The 18837-nt window shown below is 36.0% G+C and overlaps 1 protein-coding gene across 4 annotated transcripts in view; it reads right to left on the bottom strand.

Moving 5' to 3' along the window:
- Nucleotides 1–18837, bottom strand: part of ZFAND3 (zinc finger AN1-type containing 3) — a 398518-nt gene that overhangs the window by 378406 nt on the left and 1275 nt on the right. The gene's annotated exons all lie outside the window — the stretch shown is intronic.

The raw sequence follows: 18837 nt of genomic DNA, 5'->3' as shown, positions 1-18837 counted from the left end.
TATATATAAAATCTGTTGCCAAAACTTGTCATTTCTGTTTGCACAACATCTCCATTCCATCTTTCTCTCCACTCACAGGCATACTTGAAGCTCTCAGTACCAGGCCTTCTTCAACAATCTGACTGCCTCAAGCCTTTCAAACATCACAAAGTGATATTCCTGAAGGGCAGGTCTCACCATGTCTAGTCAAACTCCATTGTGTGGCAATGAAAGCTCTTCACAATCTCCTCTGCTTATCTTTGCAATATTATTATACATTATTCTCTTCCATGCCAACCATTGTTCACCCAATCTGGCCTTCCTGATGTTCTCACACAGGCCAATCCATTTCCCACTTCCATTCCTGAAATAACACTTCTATCTCACCTCTGCCTCTTGAAATCCATGGGTTTCATCTAACCTCAATTCAAGCACTGTCATAAGCACAAGACCTTTCTGGTCTTTCAAATCTGTTACCTTTTATATCTTTTGTATGCACGTATATGTTGTCTCCCTGTTAGAATAAAATGTAAACTCTTTAAGATCTAGAGCTACTTTGCTTTTCTTGTTACATTTCCAGGAATGGGAGCTGTGGCATTTAGTAAATACTTCCTGATCAGACACTGAAAAGTTGTTATCTACATCCATAGAGAAGGCACAAGAAAACAATGAGATTAAAGAATTTCTGTTGGACAGAGAAAAGAGTTGACTATCAAAGCAATGAAGCCCTAAAATAGACAACCAAGAGAGATTATGGAATCTTCAACACTAAAGATCTTTCTGTATTCACTTAACTATTCTGAATGATTTGGATATTCTCCTGCCTGAATAAAGAAGACACTGTACCACATAATCTCTCTTAAAGTACCTTCTTGTTCCTAGACACCAAACCTGCACATTTTTAATCTACCAATTATTCTATTAATCATTAATTGAAAGATAAGATAAAGAAAACAATCATCCTCCTAGATTTAAATCCAACCTCAGACACATACTAATGGTGGGATCCTGGTCAAACAGTTAACCTCTCAACGACTCCAGGAAATTTCATAAGTCTATAAACAAAAGAGCACGTGCTGATCTGTACAGATAAAGGGGAATTTCCTCACCAGGAGTTTCCAATATCCAAGAAATCACATATCTAATTAAAAAATCAGGTCAACAAACATTTATCAAGCACCTACTATGTGCCAGGCACAATTAATAATCTAATATTTGCATTCTAAATAGAACAGATGGCATGAGCTGCCTCTAAATGCTTTTAATGCAGAAACCCACACCAATACTACATTTAGTTCATTCAAAGCCTTTTTGATCCCTAGTTGACAACAGCCTAAATCATTAGTCAAGGAAAAAACTTTCTGTAACAAGATCTGCCAACAAGCAGAAAGGTGAACTATATACCAGTGCTGGTGTAGGACTATCCTTTTCCCCATGCTTCCTGCTGAGAAAGTGATCTTCCAAACACCCCTGGGAGAGAGGGGGAGGCACTGGAATTTCATACATCTCAATCATGACCTAAATTTTCTCCATTTTCTTCCCCAAGCTACACACCATCCCAAAGAAAACATGTCTCCATATGTCAAAATGTCAAAAATGAAAACAAAACCCTAAGCTACTACCATATAGGCTCAAACATCTGATTTGACAAACAAACATTTTTCTCTTTCAAGACACACTCCGGATCACACATTCAAAACACTTTCAAAATGCCTTCTGCTACAAGGACAAGAAGTATGAGTTTACAAAGTTAGTACATAACTGATTCCATAAGTGGCCAAAGGGCCATGGAAGCCACACTGAAGAATGTTCCTTTTATCATCTAACTAGATACACAAATCTTCAATAAACTGTTTTGGTTATGTCCAAACAAATCTCACTTCTGCCTGGCTACCTTACAAATTAACTTCCCTCAGCATCTGCCAAATAGAATTTCAGCATAATTAATGATCAGAAGTGGCATTAATCATTGGTCTTTTTCGGGGGGGTGGAGGGGAGTGTTATTTATCTCCAAAAGCTGGATTCTTTTTCTGTTGTTTTTGGGTTGGGTTTTTTTGGCAAGGGGAAGGCAATGCAATTAGGGTTAAGTGACTTGCCCATGGTCACACAGCTACTGTCAAGTGTCTGAGGGCAAATTTGAACTCAGGTCCTCTTGACTCCAGGACCGGTGCCTATTCACTGTACCACCTAGCTGCCCCAAAAGTTGGATTCTTTAAAGATTTGTATGCCATGTCAGATGATCATAACCCACCAGATTTCTTTCTGGCCCCAAATATATGCCTCTAATTCATAGTTCAGATTTTTTTCTTCCTAGTAAAACATAATACTACAATAAAGTCAGCAAACTAAAAAAAAAAAACATAGATGTCTCATACCCAGAAAATTATCTAAACGTAGAAAGGTCATAAAGATTGGGAAAAATTCCTAGGGTTCTCTTGTCTGAGCAGATTCAAAATTTATTAAATAGATACTATGTATGTGCAAGCCACTGTTCTAGGCCCTCCATAAGAATACAAAAACTAAAGTTAAGATTGCACTCAAAGAGCTTTTGAGAGAAAGAACACAAACAACCCTAATACAAATTAGAATATAATTAATCATAGGAGAAATGAAGGAGAATGGCACGATAGATTCCAAGAAGGAATTACCTCTAGTCAGGCCTTAAATATGAAGGAACAGGTGAAGGAGGAGTTCACTCTACAAATGAAGTCTAGCAGTTCCAAAATTCTGTAGTCCTCTGCAGGCACTTAAGATCACCATAACCTATAGTACAAGTATCAGAAAAAGTACTGTGCTAGAGTACTTCAGCTCCAATCTGACCTCTCCATGTGTACCAATCACTTCTCTGAACTTCAGTCTCTTCATCTGTGAAATGGGGGTTCCATTCCTCCACTCTATTTACCAATGTATACAAAAGTGCTAAAACCCTAGACCTTACCTTTGGAAAAATACTGGTGTGTTCATGAACAAAGGAAATGTGCTTTCTAAAAAAGATTACTCCTTAAAGTAGTATGTTTACCAAAAAGTAGTTTCCAATACAAATTAATGTTGACTTATGGTTATCTGGGTAAGTACTATATACTACTCCACAATGTACCCAGCAGGTCTTTTTTAGTCTCACCCAAAAAGCTCAGACAGCACACCAATAGAGAAGTGAGATACAAAAGGATCTTGTTATCTTTGTGGGAATGTGGCAAAGAATCTCTTGGGCCTCCTAGGTTCATATAAAAACATCCAATTAAAAAGGCTCTAAATATATAAGAAGGTCTCATGTAGGTTTTCTCAATAATGCTGGTCTCCTCACATTCTCTCAAAAGCCATGGGTTGTATCAGAATTTCCTGGTTTTAAGAAGAAAAGTTGGGGTGGCTAGGTGGTACAGTGAATAGAGCACCGGCCCCAGAGTCAGGAGGACCTGAGTTCAAATCTGGTCTCAGACACTTAACACAAAAACTAGACTTGTGACCTTGGGCAAGTTACTTAACCCCAACTGCCCTACCCTCTCCCCTCCAAAAAAAAAAGGGGGGGGGAAAGAAAAGTCGTCCAAATTCATAGTGGTTACTTCTCAGTTTCAGTACAAAAAATTCAACAAATATTAAGTTTGTGGCACACACTGTCCATAGAACAGGGAATAAAAAAAATAATTTTGTAAAAAATTAATTTTTTGAATTATCATTCAAAAATTTTGAATAATAATTCCTGCCTTTGGAAAGCAATTTGGAACTTTGCCCAAAGGGCTATAAAAATGTGCATGGCCTTTAACCCAACAATACTACTTCTAGGTCTATATCCCAAAGAGATATAAAAATGGGAAAAGGACCCACATGTACACAAATATCTATAGCAGCCCTTTTTATGGTGAACAAGAACTGGAAATTGAGGGGATATCTGTCAATTGGGGGATGCCTGAACAAGTTGTGGTATATGAATGTAATGGAATTCTATTATTCCATAAGAAATGATGAGCAAGCAGATTTCAGAAAAACCTGGACTTACATGAAATGATGCTGAGTGAAATGAGCAGAACCAGGAGAACACTGTACACAGTAACAGCCACAGTGTGCTATGACTGTCTTTGACAGACTTAGCTCTTCTTATCAATGCAAGGACCTAAAATAATTCCAAAAGACTCATGATGGAAAATGTCATCCACATCCAGGGAAAGAACTATGGCACCTGAATGCAAATCTAAGCAGATTATTTTCTTTTTTCGTTTTTTATGTTTTTCTTTCTCATGTTCTAATTCTTCTATATAACATGACTAATGTAAAAACATGTTTAACAGGAAAGTATATCTAGAACCTATATCAGATTTCATGCCATTTGGGGGAGGGGAAGGGGAAGGTGGGGGAGAAAATGTAAAACTTACGTAAGTGAATGTTGAAAACTAAAAATAACAAAAAGAGAGATTTAAAAAAATTCCTGCCTTCAAGAAACTTGACAGTATTCTACAGGGAGGAGTATGGGGGCAAGAAGACAACTTGTACAACGAAAAACATAATACATGGCAGACTATGATGAAAACAAAAGAGATTTTTAAATGCTCTAATATGTCAATACAGAGTAAAAGTTATAAAAATGAACACACCACTTGACCTAATAATCCCATTGTTGGGAATATACCCTAAAAATTATCAAAAACAAAAAAGGGATACCTGTTCAAAGATTTTCATGTAGCATTATTTATAATTACAAAAACTGGAAAGAATGTAAATATCCAACAAGAAGGTTAAATAAATTACTGAATAGTAATATAATTGGATACTATAATACCACTAATACCGACAAGTATGAAGAATACGAAGATACCTGGAAAGATCATTATGAAATAATGCAAAGGAGAAAAAAAAGCAAAATCATTAGGCAGAACATACCAACTACAAAATTCATTAGTACAGCCACAGAGCTAGGGACTACCCTTGTGATTTCATTGGTATAGGAAATTACCACTACTACTAATAAAAATAATTAATATTTATATAGTCTCTACTATGTAGGATGTACTGTGCTCAGCTGAATAAACATTATCTCCTTAGTTCCTCATAATAATCCTGAGAAGTAACTACTAAGTAAGAAAACTCTACCAATGCAGGTCTTTTCTGGAGAGTCAGTGTCAGACAGCTTGTACTGCGAGGTTAAGTTTCTAGCTCAGGATCCCTGAGCAAAGGTATCAGACACAGTACTTAAATTCAGGTCTTCCTGATTCCAAGGCTAACTGTCCATCCAATATGCCACACAATCTTTCCATATAATCACAGAGGAAAAGTAAATGAGAATGAGTTGACAAAGAATCCTAACAGGAACTTAAAAAGAGTGACTGTAAATTTAAAATACTTTGTCAAAATTAAGTAAATGTAAATAGCTCCTAACCAAATTTAGCTGGTTATACTGATAGTCAATATTGGTTTTAATGGAGAGCTAAGTCATGGATAGATTGCTATCTGTATCATCGGAGGGAGGGAACATCTAAAATTATAACACAAATAGGTGGTACAATGGATACAAGACAGGTCTGAAGTAAGGAAGACAAGATGGTCACCAAAAAGCAGACACACCTGAGACAATGAAAAACATGATGAGTATTATTTTTAATAAATAATTTATTTTTTTAAGTTCTCCAGAGAAAATCAGTAAGTATATAATACCTATGTTATTCATATCTAGGTTACAGAAGAAAATTTTTAAATATCAGAATCTATTTTGATGAAGTTCTTCAACAAACTGTCATAGAACCTCGGCTGACAAAACTAAAGTCCCAACTGCACACACAGCTCAAACCTTGTTGCTGTGTCACCAATGCTGTGTGCATAGCACTGTAAGAGATTAAAGTATAACTAAAGTATAACATACATCCCTCATCTAGAAGGCATTTGTGTAGCTTCATTATGAAGTTTTATCAATTATTGTTCATCAAAGTGATCAGCTTTGGCTAACCAAGTAAAGAAGTAGAATGGCTTCATAGTGGTGTATATAATATTATTCTGAATGTCTAAGCATGTGAGAGAAGGGGAGGATTCTGATGGAAAAGTGGCCACACACCACTATACTCCCACTGCAATCATGTCTCTCCTTATAATGAAAAAAGGTACAGAATCCAGGCTGGGACCAACTTTCCATAAATTCAGCAGGCTTTCTTCTTCCCAGAGATCTTAATGGAATTCAGTTGTGAAGAGGGTGTGGGAGAAGGGAGAAACCAAAATTTTTAACCACTTACTCAATACTGTGATTTATCAAAGTGGCCAACATTACCTGTTTGTAAACCACAGGTCTCAAAATACAGTTATCACCTAAAGTATAAATGCAGGGTTCCTTAAAATATACACACATTTTTTAAAGTAACATCTTATTGAAGCCTTGAAAGAGTTTGGAAAGAAATAAAATTTAACCTTAAGTATTCAAGTAGAAAAAAAAAATGTGAACTAGAAAGAGATAAGTTTTGAATTGTTTACAACTGTCTGCCACTACTTGCTAGGAATCCTCAAGTTATTTCAGTCTTCACCAAACTAAGTAGATTACCACTATTTTCAAGAGCCAAATATATGAAGTACTCAAATGTATTAATTATGTTACTCCTCTTGCCTAGGGTCACACAGATGGTATTTAAACACAGGACCTCTGACTCCATAACCAGCGCTGGATAAGTAACTAAGTAATTAACACTACAAAAAAACTACTCTCTCCTACCTCCTCCTTCCCCCAAATCCCTTCCTTCTCTGGATAAATTTTGGGGTCTCTCTCTTGAGGACCCTTTCATTCCATATCCTCAATCTCTAGTTCTGGAACTATGTTGTTGTTCACAGTTGTTTCAGTCATATCCAACTCTTCATGACCCCATTTGGGATTTTCTTAGCAAATGCAGTGATTCTGCTATGTCCTTCTTCAACTTGATTTACAGATGAGGAACTGAGGTCAACAGAGGTAAGTGACCTGCCCAGGGTTATACAGCTAGTAAGAGTCTGAAGCCAGATTTGAACTCAGAAAGATGAGTCCTCCTGACTTCAGGCCCAGAACTCTATCCAATTTGCCACCCATCTGGAACTTGGAACCTTTATCAAATCAACTCTACCACTGTTCCTGTCAATCTTATTCCTCCTTTCCCTAACTCCCCACTAGGCATGCCTATAAATTTCCAGACCAAAACGTCCCTCCCTAGCCACCCTCCTTTTAAAGGTTTGTCATCCTCATCTAGAAAATAAGCTTCCAGTGTGTATTGACCACCTGCTTTTTCCATCTGTACCCCTAGCACTAGCACAAAGCGTTGCAACACCCACAGTAAGTGCTTAATATAAGCTTTTATTTAAAAAAAAAAATTACAATCTCCCTTTCCACATCTTATAAGTAGCAAACTAATTTATCAACCTTCTACATCGAAAACAAGTTATTTATGTAAACTATAACAGTAAAAATAGTTCATATTCACACAGGTGGTAAAGCATGATAGAGCCCTGGGCTTGAAGTCACTAAATCCTCAGTTCAAATCCCACCTGTGACATTTACTTGCTGGTGAATCTAGGTAAGTCACAATCTCTTTGGCAGTTTCCTCACAGGGCTGTTGTGAGGATCAAATGAAACAAAGCTTTGCACAAACTTTAAAGTGATCTACAAATGAATTGTTCTCATCACAAAGCTTTCCTTGTAAGAACCATGTGAAGTAGTGCAAGTATTATTTTACATATTTTTTAAAAGACTGAGAAAATTAAAAGAACTTGTCCAAGATCAGATGGCTGCACAAACAAGACTCATTTACTATTGTTGTTTAGTTGTTTAATCACGTCTGACTCTTTGTGACCCCATTTGGGCTCTTCTTGACAAAGATACTAGAATGCTTTGCCATATCCTTCTCCAGCTCATTTTACAGACGAGGAAAATAAGGCAAACATTGAGGGACTTGCCCAGGGTCACACAGCTAGTAAAGTGTCTGAGGCCAAATTTGAACTCAGAAAGATGAGTCTTCCTACTTAAGGCCTGAAGCTCCCTAAGCAGCCACTTAGCTGCCCAGGACTCATACCTAGGTCTTTTGGTTCCAAGTCCTATGTTATTTTCAGAATCATGAAATCCCAGGGTCTCAACCAGGAGAACACAAAGAGCAGGCACATCTAGTTCTGGAATAAAAACTAAATCACTAACTTTCCAAATTTACAAACTTCATTTTCAGTACAAACAGAACAAAAGCAAAACAAAATCTTAATTCCCATAACAGCCACTGAGATTTGTTTTTGTTGTTACCATATTTTAGAAGCTGAGAGGAATCAAATCAACCTCTACAGAGGTACAATGCTATCATCTCCTATCATGGGTAAATTCTAAAATGAAGCAATAGAAAGTTAGTTACTGACTACAATCAAAAGCCTTTTTTGGTAAAATCTACTGCTATAATTTTTAAAATTGAAAATTTACTTTTAAACAATAGTTAATAGATAAACACTATGGAATGATAAAGGCACATTTGCAAATTCTAACAATTTCATTTTTTAAAGAGATCACAAAGTCCACTGTATTGAAATAATGCCTAACATTTCTTAATTCCTCAAAACATTAATTGTAAATATGGACATACTTAAAACTTATACCAAGTCTTAAACTAGCATTCAATTTTTCAGAGCAGTAACTTAAAACATATGGCTAAAGGTAAAGCCTCAATCACATCAATTTTGTTGTTAAATATTATCTCCTTGAGTCAAATTAACATGTACAGCTCATTTTTTAAAAAAAGCTTTATTTTTCATGGGTTAGTGAAAATGTACAAACCATCATCAACAAAATTTGACCCTCCATGGTCTAAGCTAAAAAGTTCAAAGTTCAAATATATAATTAATTAGCTAAATCAATTTGTAAGCTGCTCATTATTTTTTTAACTAAAACAGAATTTTCACACTAAAGATAATTTATTTCAAATGACATTCCCTCTTTTATTTCAAATAACTTCCTCAATAAATTATACCATTTCATATGCATCAAAAAATAAACATATGTCTTTTAAGACATCTCTTGAAATAAACATCTATTAATGTTAAAAAAAAAAAAAAACTTTTCACGATAAATAAACTGGTTTTGTGTAAGGGCTTCTGTACACCTAAGGAGAAAAGGATATCCTACAATTTGCAACAAATAAGAGAGCGAGGTCCAGAAAAAGTAAATCAAAATAATGAGAGAGATGAAGAGGTGAGAAAAGACTGAAAAAAAAAAATCAGTAGTCTGGCCCAGAAAGACTAATCCTAAGAAAGGGGAGTGAAGGTTTTTAAAGGTTATAACTATATATAGGAACAAAGGTGTCTTCACCAAAACCATGACTAATGAACAATGGGAAACTACTTGAAATGCATAATAGTAGTTTTAGGACAATTAAAATAGACCAGATTACAAATTTAGGCACCTTCTCTTAGAACTGCCTCAAGAAAGCTGCCTAGAGCACCAAGGCTAAGTGACTGACTTAGAATCTGAAAGCCTATAGGTTTCAGAAGCAGGACTTTAACCCAGGTCAAAGTTCTAAATACACAGCCTCTTGAATAAGATTTGGGATTACTGAACCCAGATCCCTACAATTTTGTAAGAAAACTAAAGCCTAGAGAAAATGAAATAAAACGTTTATTTCCACCTCCTTACACCTCACTCAAATTTGTTTCTCAACTCTAGAGAATATAAAGGAAGCAACCATAAGGGTTAAAAGGCTGATGTCCACAATACTCAATATTTTCTTGTTTATGGTTACTACCAATGTCATTATCCTATAACATGTTCGTAGCTGCTATCATCTCTCTTCTTACCTGAGAAGCCCCATCTAGTATACAATTTTTCCTGCCTCATTTCTACATATCAATGTCTAAATATAAACTCACATGTTTCATTTTTTATTCCCACCTTAGCAAGTGTGCATAACATAATGCTTATTCAATATCTGGGTATTCATAGATAAATAGTAAAGAAGAGCCCACCCCCCCAAAAAAAGTCTTTGTCAGATGATCTTAAGAACAGGTTTCTCAATTATTTACAATCTAAACTTCAGGCCAAAAATAAAAGTGATTTAGGAGTACCACTTCTAACATAAAAAGTCTCATTGTGCATTCTATTTTTTCCATTAAACTGTACTGCTACCGTGTTTCCCCGATAATAAGACCTATCCTGAAAATAAGCCCTCCCCTTACTGTGTAAGATTCCTCTAAAATAAGCCCTCCCCCGAAAATAAGCCCTATTGAGATTGCTACTGTAGTGAAGGTGATTCCCTGCGCTACACGCTACATTACGGTACCCTCTGTATGCACTGTGTCCCCCCACCCCCGTGAAACGCGCTCCGAGCTGCATCCAATCAGAGCTGCAGCAGTGAGCGCATCATCCTGTTCTTTACTGAATTCATTATTGAATAAAGGCACATTTTTTTGTTCACATTTGCCTGTTTATTAAAATTGCTGTCAATGTTCATTAAAATAAGCCCTCCCCTGAAAATAAGCCCTCTGGTGTTTTTCTGTCCAAAAAAATAATAAGACAGTGTCTTATTATCGGGGAAACACAGTATCAAGTCTGGGGCATTAAGCCTGTTGAAGACAGGGTCTCTAACATGTTTTAAACAATGCCATGGAGTACTTTTCCTCCAAGATTGAACTTCTCATTTACAAAAAGACTTTTTAGCTTGATCTAAGCCACAAGGCCTTGTACAATTAAACATTACAACTGGTAAGGTTAATGAATTCTGTGAAAAACAAATTATCCAGTATACCTGTCAACAGATCTGGTAGATTTAGTCATGGACAATATAGCTGTTCCCCTTCTTAATCTTAACCGAAAGATTAAGATAACTAGCCAATGCACACTATTTGGATGTTAACAGTCATTATTAACAAACACTCCACTAACAAGGGCTGAGCTGCTTTACTATTTAAAGACACAACCTAAAATTTTGTATAACAAAATGTTACACAGACTAAATAAATAGGCACATACAAAATGATATAGAAAAACTTGAAAAACCTAAGTTTTCTGGATGTCAGTGGTAACAGAAGAAAAATAACAGCTGGAGATTATACCACACTAAATGATATAGTACCTACACCTTCCTAGGTGGAGGTAATACAAGTCATTAAAATCTTAGAATCCTGGAGTTAAAAGAAGTCTTGGAAGTTAAGTGAACTTCCACCTGAAGCATGAAATTCCTCAATATCCCCAACCTTTGGCCATCTAGTCTCCAACTGAAGACCTCTTGAGAAATAACTCACTACTCCCAAGTCAACTGTTTTATAATTGAAATACGCCACATTACCTCAAATATATATTCTCCCCTATATATAGATGCTGTAATTTGCTGGGAAATGCACTTATCTCTAATCTCATCAAGGGCTGTTATACAAGATTTATAAATGTAAATATAAAAAGTCTAGTTCTATAAAAGCCACTTAAAAGCTCAAGATGAACACCCTTTTTAAAAAAGAAAAAACTATCTAAAACGAAGGCTTAACCTTTTTTTGTGTCATAGACACTTTTAGCTATCTGGTGAAGTCTATGAATCTCTTCTCAAAATGACTTTTTTAAATGTATAAAATATATAGGATTGCAAAGGAAACCAATGATACTGAAGTAAAGATGTAATTTTTTTTCCCCATCTAAGTTCACTGATCCCCTGAAACCTATGCATAGAAGCCAGGTTAAGAATCTGACCTAACCATTAGAAAAATAACCGCACTTGGATCTGATACATGGCCCTTCACCAAATGGAGGGGGTATGCAAAAAAAAAAAAAAACAATACAGCTAGAGTCACTAGGATTGGGATATCTATGAATGCATTAGTGTGACTCAGAAGGAATCCTTTCAATCCCTGTTTTTAGCCTCATATGCCTACCTTGGATTTTTAAGGACAACAGCTCCATTTGTCTTCCTCATTACAAAATTACAGAACCCCTAAATCTCTAGGTCACCCAGAACAGGTCTGCTACCAAAACAAAAAAGGAGCTTTGCTTTTGCCTTCATTTCCTCTAAGCAAAATGAAGCAAAACCTTGTACCCTTCTCAGGAGTGTATCTATTAACATCAGTTTGTATACTATCAAAAAACCCGGGAGATAGTCAAAACCTCCCAATAAATGTATCTTTTTGAATCACAAACCTAACACAGGATCCATAAAAACATTTGTTTGGTATTGAACTAAGGAAAACCTGAATGAATCATTTGTTAGCCATCATAAGAAGTCCCAAGTTAAACACTAAATTTTAAGTTCTAATTCTAATGATTGGCTAAAGGATAAGGGGGATGGTAAACTGGTTTAACAATGGCATTCTTCCTCTAGATACTGCATAGGCTTAGACTAGAATACAATTAACCACATAAAGACAGTTATATAATAAAATTAGAATATAAGTCAAACAGGCATACTAAGATAAAAAGATATCTCTTATGTCAATTCTGGACCCCTGAAATTTTCAGTAGGGGCAGTGTAATGTAGTGCAAAGAATGAAAACTATATACAAAGTCAAGAAAGATGTGGATTCAAATTTTGAACCAATACTTACTACCTATGACTACAGGGCAATTATAATTTCTTTGAGGCTGTCTCCTCACATGTAAAATGGAGTTAATGATATCTATTTCACAAGGCTGCTGTGCGATTTAAATAAGAATGAACCTAGAACACTTTATATACCTTACAGCTATAACTATTATTTTTCATAATTTAAACAGAATCCCATAGAGCTAAACAAGACAGAAATCTGAACATTTAAGTCAATATGCATTATAATGGAACACAGCTGACAAAGGATAAGGCAAGAATAAGTTAGATCAACACTGGTGGAGAGAATAGAAAATCAATCCAAAGTATTCATTGAAATCAGAAATATCTGGACCAGATTAGAAAAAAGTCTGCTTCCTAGTTTGTCAAGACACCCTGGACCTTTCTCTGAAAGTAACTGGGAGCTTTCTGTACAGGCAGACAAAGGACAATCAGTCCTAACTTACACAATGTTGTAATTCCAATTACAGTAAGAGGATCTGTTACAAGTCAACACAAAACATGTGGTACAGTGGAAAGAACATTGGGATCTATCTATATTAAGGACCCGGATTCAAATTCCAGCTCTGACACTTAACATCTATGTAACATTCAATAAATTCCTCACTCTCTTTGAGCCTCAGTTCCCTCCTCTGTAAAATGAAAAAAGTCGGACTCTATCACCTCTAACATCCTCTCCAGCTCCAGATCTAGATCTCTAGCTCTAGATCTACAAACAATTAAATGTATTCTAAGGAGTAAATAAAACCTATTGAACAAAAAAATTCTGGCTTATTTTGGAATCTGAACCTGAATCTCAAAGGAAATACCACACTTATTACCCTACACTAGACTCTCAGGGTTTGTTTGCTTTTTCAAAAAAAATTGTTCAAAGGGTTCTCGTCCTTCTGATTTTTCTAGCCATGATCGTTTACAAAGACAAATGTTAAACTTTGACACCAATAAAGCTTTATGAGGAGACCTTTACTCAGAAGTTTACTCTAAGACTTCTAGTCAAAATAAGGAAAGGTAGGGCTATGAACTTCTTAGGATAATGCTAAATAAGGTCTTTAAAAAATAAAAAAGGGAGCATCTATTTGATCAGTGTTAAAAGTTCTGAACCTGAAAAGTTAGCATCTTTTTAAATAATGGAAAGAGAAAAACTAAATTAAAAAAAAAAGACCTAAACTTCACTTTCTAAATTATTCCTATCATTCCTAGGATAAATCACACTTTCAAATTCAACTCTCATGTATTAAATTAGGGTATCACACGCAAATTCTTTAGTCATTTTTTAGTCATTTCTGATCCCATTTTGGGGTTTTCTTGACAAAGATACTGGAGTGGTGTGCCATTTCCTTCTCCAGCTCATTTTACAGATGAGGAAACTTAGGCAAAGAGGATTAAATGACTTGCCCAGGGTCACACAGCTAAGCCAGATTTGAACTCAGGAAGTTATATAAGCTTTTCTGCCTCCAGGCCCAGTGCTCTATCCACTGAACCACCTAGCTACATATTTTATGAATAACTCAAATGAAAAGGGAAAGGGGACCAGCTTTTAATGCACGGATACTGAATTTTAATCTCTGCTCTCTCTGCAGGTGTATATATAACAATCAACGATGTAGATTAACTGCACAAGCAAACCATGTATCTTTTTTTAAAGGAATGTTTTGGTGGTTTACATAATCAAGGGCTAATTAGTAGCATCACTGGAATGAACATTTAACTGATTAACTAGTGATTCATTCTGAGTTCAAAATAAACTAGAAAGTTGAAGTTAAACTGCTTAAGTATAGCAAAATGTACTAATTGGGAGGCTTAAGAAACAAAACTAGATTCTACCAATAATCACACTGGTATAGGTCTATGCCAACCATGCCAAGCAAATGACACATATAATGTCTGAAAGAGAGAAGTGATAATACTCTATGCAAACCTTAAAGCCTGATCTCAACATAAATGTCCATTATGCTGTTATTTAGCAAGACTAGTCAGTAAACCTCTTAATAGTCCAAAATGAAATAAGATGAAACTAATCATAATATATTTGCAACTTCTTTTTATCTATTTTTTCCCAAGAATGGAATTTATTTTGTATTTAAAAATCAGTCCTCAAACTTATTAAAACTACAGATTTCCTCCCATAAGAGTATCTCTTCATTTTAAAAAACCTACGAATATATTTTGTAATTCTTTTCCCTTACCTCTAAATGCTTTGGTAAATTTGTTCTTGTTTTAGAGTTTACAATGGTTATCTTTAATAGGCCCATGTAGAAGGCAAAATACTTCAGCTACAGTAGGACAAAAAGTAAAGCATTTCTCCTTGGCAAGGGCCTAAAGAAAAATTTTCCTATGTGATTTGTCTTGTGACATGATTCAGCATTACTGGGGCTTTCTCACCATCAAAATATGGTACATTATAAATTTAAATAATCCTATAATAATCAGTATCCCATATTGTCCTTAATTGTCCACAGAGACATTCAGATAATCTGGTATCTCATCAAACTTCAAAAAATGTGGGATCTCATCAAAGGACATATATTGTGCATAGAAATATACATGACAGCCCATCCATGACTTCTCACAATTCTCACACACGTACAGTTGTCTAGGTTTTTATATCCATCAGTGCTCTGCAGATCTGCATAATATTCTAGAAGTCTTCCTCTAGGTCTTTTCACATTTAGACAGGATGGATGGAGCACTCAAGTGATCAATTATTTCATTCACAGTATCTGACCAGTCACTTTCTTCTGTAATAAAATATCTCCTCAATGATATTCCTGAAATGACTCATATCAACCTCAGTGGACCACTTATTGCCTAAGAAAATCACAAATTAACAGCATCTATGGTTGTATTGCTTTTTTATCTATTTTGTTCAACACTTTCAATTACATTTTTGTCTGCATTGAGTCTGACACCTGTGCCTTACACCACTGAATGAGTACAGGTCATAAACTGAAAAGAAGATGCAGCTTAGTAGTGTCTCTAATGATCTTTGAGTCACAAATTAATATAGCTTAAACTCATTTGACATCCTGGACTTCCCACATCACTATAATACAAGTAGAACTCATCTTTAAAACCTTTTAAAGAATAAGAAAATTTAACATGTTTTGAGAGCTAAATATTAAATAATATTATCTAGCCTACAGTATTGCTCAGAAAGGTCACTTTTGTCTTTCCTGATATCCTACCCAATCACCTTCTCCACTGGCCTATAAAAACAGCATTTAATTCTTGTCCTACATTTACAGTCTTCACTCTATCCCTCCATGTTTTCTAGATCTGCTCCTAAGTCACTTTATTTCCAGTTCACTTTCAAAAGTCAATGTGAAGTTTGGTCCATCAGTAGATTGCAGATGATTTAGACTATACCTATACCTCACCACCCACACTACTCCTCAAAAAACAAAGACCACTTAAAACATTTCAACTTTGACAAATATCAACCAATCTGTTTTGGGCACAATTATCTAAATATCTAATGACTCAGTGAGATGCAACATTCAACTTGTACTTCACTATAAGTCTGAATATTATCAAATTGAAATGCTTTACTATATTATTTCATCCTAAAAACACCAACCTTGCTATAATGCTTGCTACATAGGAAGGCAATTTTAGCATAAACTAGGGTAGGCTGGTTTACTCTAAGACCATATGAAAGGAAACTGGTTTAAGTATTTGAAGAACTAGAATGGGGATCTTTAACATTTTTTGTGTGTTATGGACCTTTTCTTAGAATAATGTTTTTAAATTTATAAATGTACCACACATTAAGAACATTTGCCATGTGTCAACACCTTACTAAAGGGAGCCCAAATATTTCTACATTTAACATTTAGCTATAATCAGTTTCCCCAAGTGCTGAATGGCATAAGGAATGGAAGCCAGATTGTGAAAATAACAGAAACATGTCAATAGAAGTTCCTCTAAAGGAACCAGTTCCCTAATGAGTCCCAACCAAAATCCCACCTCCTACAGGAAACCTTTCCTGATGCTCTCTCCCTTGAGGCTAGTGCCTTCTCTCTGTTATTTCCAATTTATCCTATATATAAGCTTGTTTGTACACAGTTTTTGCATGTTGTCTCCCCCAAAAGAATGTGAGTTCCTTGAGAGCAGGACTGTCTTTTGTCTCTTTTTGCAGCCCCAATACTTAGCAGTGCCTGGCACATAGTAGGGATTTAATGTTTACTGAATGATTCGAAAAGCAGAATTTGCAGTTTGGGTCTTGAACTGGTTTACTTTTTAGAGGTACAAATCCCATAGGGTGCCAGAATACAGAATATTTTCAAAGAGTTTCCCCTTTCCTGAAAGTGGGAAGGCAATTAAAACCCTAACAAACCCCAAATTTCATCATGTAAAATGCATCCCATAAGTTTATACTCTAAAGCAAACTGTTTTTTTGGAGTTAAGCATCTCAAAAAAACAAACTAAAATATGTTGGATGATTGCACATGTATAATCTATATCAGACTGCTTGCTGTCTTGGTAAGTGGGGAGGGAAAGGAGAGAGGGGAAGAAAATTTGAAACTCAGAATCTTATAAAAAATGAACGTTGGAAACTATCTTTACATGTAATTGGAAAAAATAAAATAGTATTTATGAAAAAAGGAGGAAGAAGAGGAAGGAAAGAAAAGATGTCAAGGCAGTTAGGTAGCCCAGTGGATAGAACACTGGCCCTTGAGTCAGGAGGACCTGAATTCAAATTCAGCCTCAGACACTTACTAGCTGTGGGACCCCTCCAGCAAGTCACTTAACCCTGGCTGCCTCACGCCCCCCCCCCAAAAAAAAAGAAAATGTGTTCATAATTAAGTCCATTATTTCTAGTAAAGGGATTTATTCTTTTAAGCCCGTAAGAGACATCACTGCTACCATTTCCTTCCATGAAAATGCATTATTCTAAGTTTTCATTAATGGAGATGAGGACTACGACTTCAATAGTATTAGGAACCCCAGAATAAGGAACTTTCCTTTACCAGGGTGGTACCTTCTCTGCAATGTATAGTCAGAAAGTTGTGTGCAGCACTGACAGGTAAGTGATTTTTCCAGGGTCACACAGGTTATGTCAGAGGCAGGACCAGAAGAACTTAGGACCTCTTGGTTTGCAGAAGAGCTCTCTATCCATATTAACTACCATCAGCATAGGTTATCTGTAAAGCTCCACTGAGAAAATGCCCCTAAATGTATACTAGTGATGTATAGAGTATAAAAATAAGACATAGTTCATGGCCTTTATCACCAAGTTCAAATATAACTTGAAGAAAAGGCAGACATATTAAAACACTTTTCACCTATGAAACTGTGAACACTGTTCCTTCTCTACAAATTAAGATCACAAAAAGTTTCAAAGTGAGTAATCAAAAACACAAGTCCTATAAAAACACAAGTTTTGCATAGGTCTGGAATAAAAATAGCAGTATTCTCTCTAATTCAGAAGAGTACTGCTAAAGATAAAAATAATTTCCTCAACAGTTTTAAATACTTCAACACTTTAAATAATGGTCCCAAGCAAACAAATCTGTAGCTAAGAAACCGACTTCCAAAATATTCTGGGTATTAGTTGTCATGAGCAGCTAGAGCTACTCACCAGCAAGCCTCACACCTCCATATAATAAACTACTATAAGATGGTTCTTGTGACACCAGATTTTTTAAAGACACTGGTCGATGCAAACACGGTACACAAGTTCTTTGTCTATCAAAAAACTTCAGTCAAAAAACCCTGGTTTTAAACCTGCAGTACTAAGTTAAGTCTTAGCTACAGCTTATTTTCAGACTTCCAACACAGGCCTTCCACTAGGAAGTGAGTGCAGATTGTCAAAAAGTAACCATCTATCAGCAAGTCTAAAGATTTCCTTTTTTCCCCTACAATACAGAAAAAGGAAAACTACACAGAGAGCCCTGCAGGTTGCTGTCACCTTCACTAGCCAGACTGATCAGGCAAGGTGTTTTGACAGGAAGATTTTTGATGTGCCTTTTCTATTTAAAACAAAAAATGACACACACTAAACAACTTTTAATGATAACTCCAAAAAAGGCAGGAGATAACTTTGCTAGAATGCCTCTTACACCAGCTCAGGGCTCTGCCCTCAATAAAGGAAAGCAAATGAGGCACTGGAATATAATTTAGGAAGTGATTATGCAAGCTTCTGGGGGATTGGAGGGAGGGGGGCGGGGAAGGGAAGAGATGAAATACCCTCTTGCAGCCTGGGCACAAGCCCAGACCCCAACTGGGATGCTGGAGGGAGGATGGAAAAAACTCTTTGCTGGTGGGGGCGGAGGGGACGACCCCGATCTGGCACAGAGCGCTGCAACTATGTGCGGCATTCCCCCCTCCCATCAAGGAAAGGGAGTATAGAAGGGTGGGAGGGGAG

This window comes from Petaurus breviceps, unplaced genomic scaffold, assembly GCF_028583685.1.
Source record: "Petaurus breviceps papuanus isolate PSGF00001 unplaced genomic scaffold, PetGlider_PUasm1.0 90865, whole genome shotgun sequence".
NCBI classification, from domain to species: domain Eukaryota; kingdom Metazoa; phylum Chordata; class Mammalia; order Diprotodontia; family Petauridae; genus Petaurus; species Petaurus breviceps.
The sequence above is the reverse complement of the archived record's forward strand: the minus strand, read 5'-3'. Positions and strand labels throughout refer to the sequence as shown.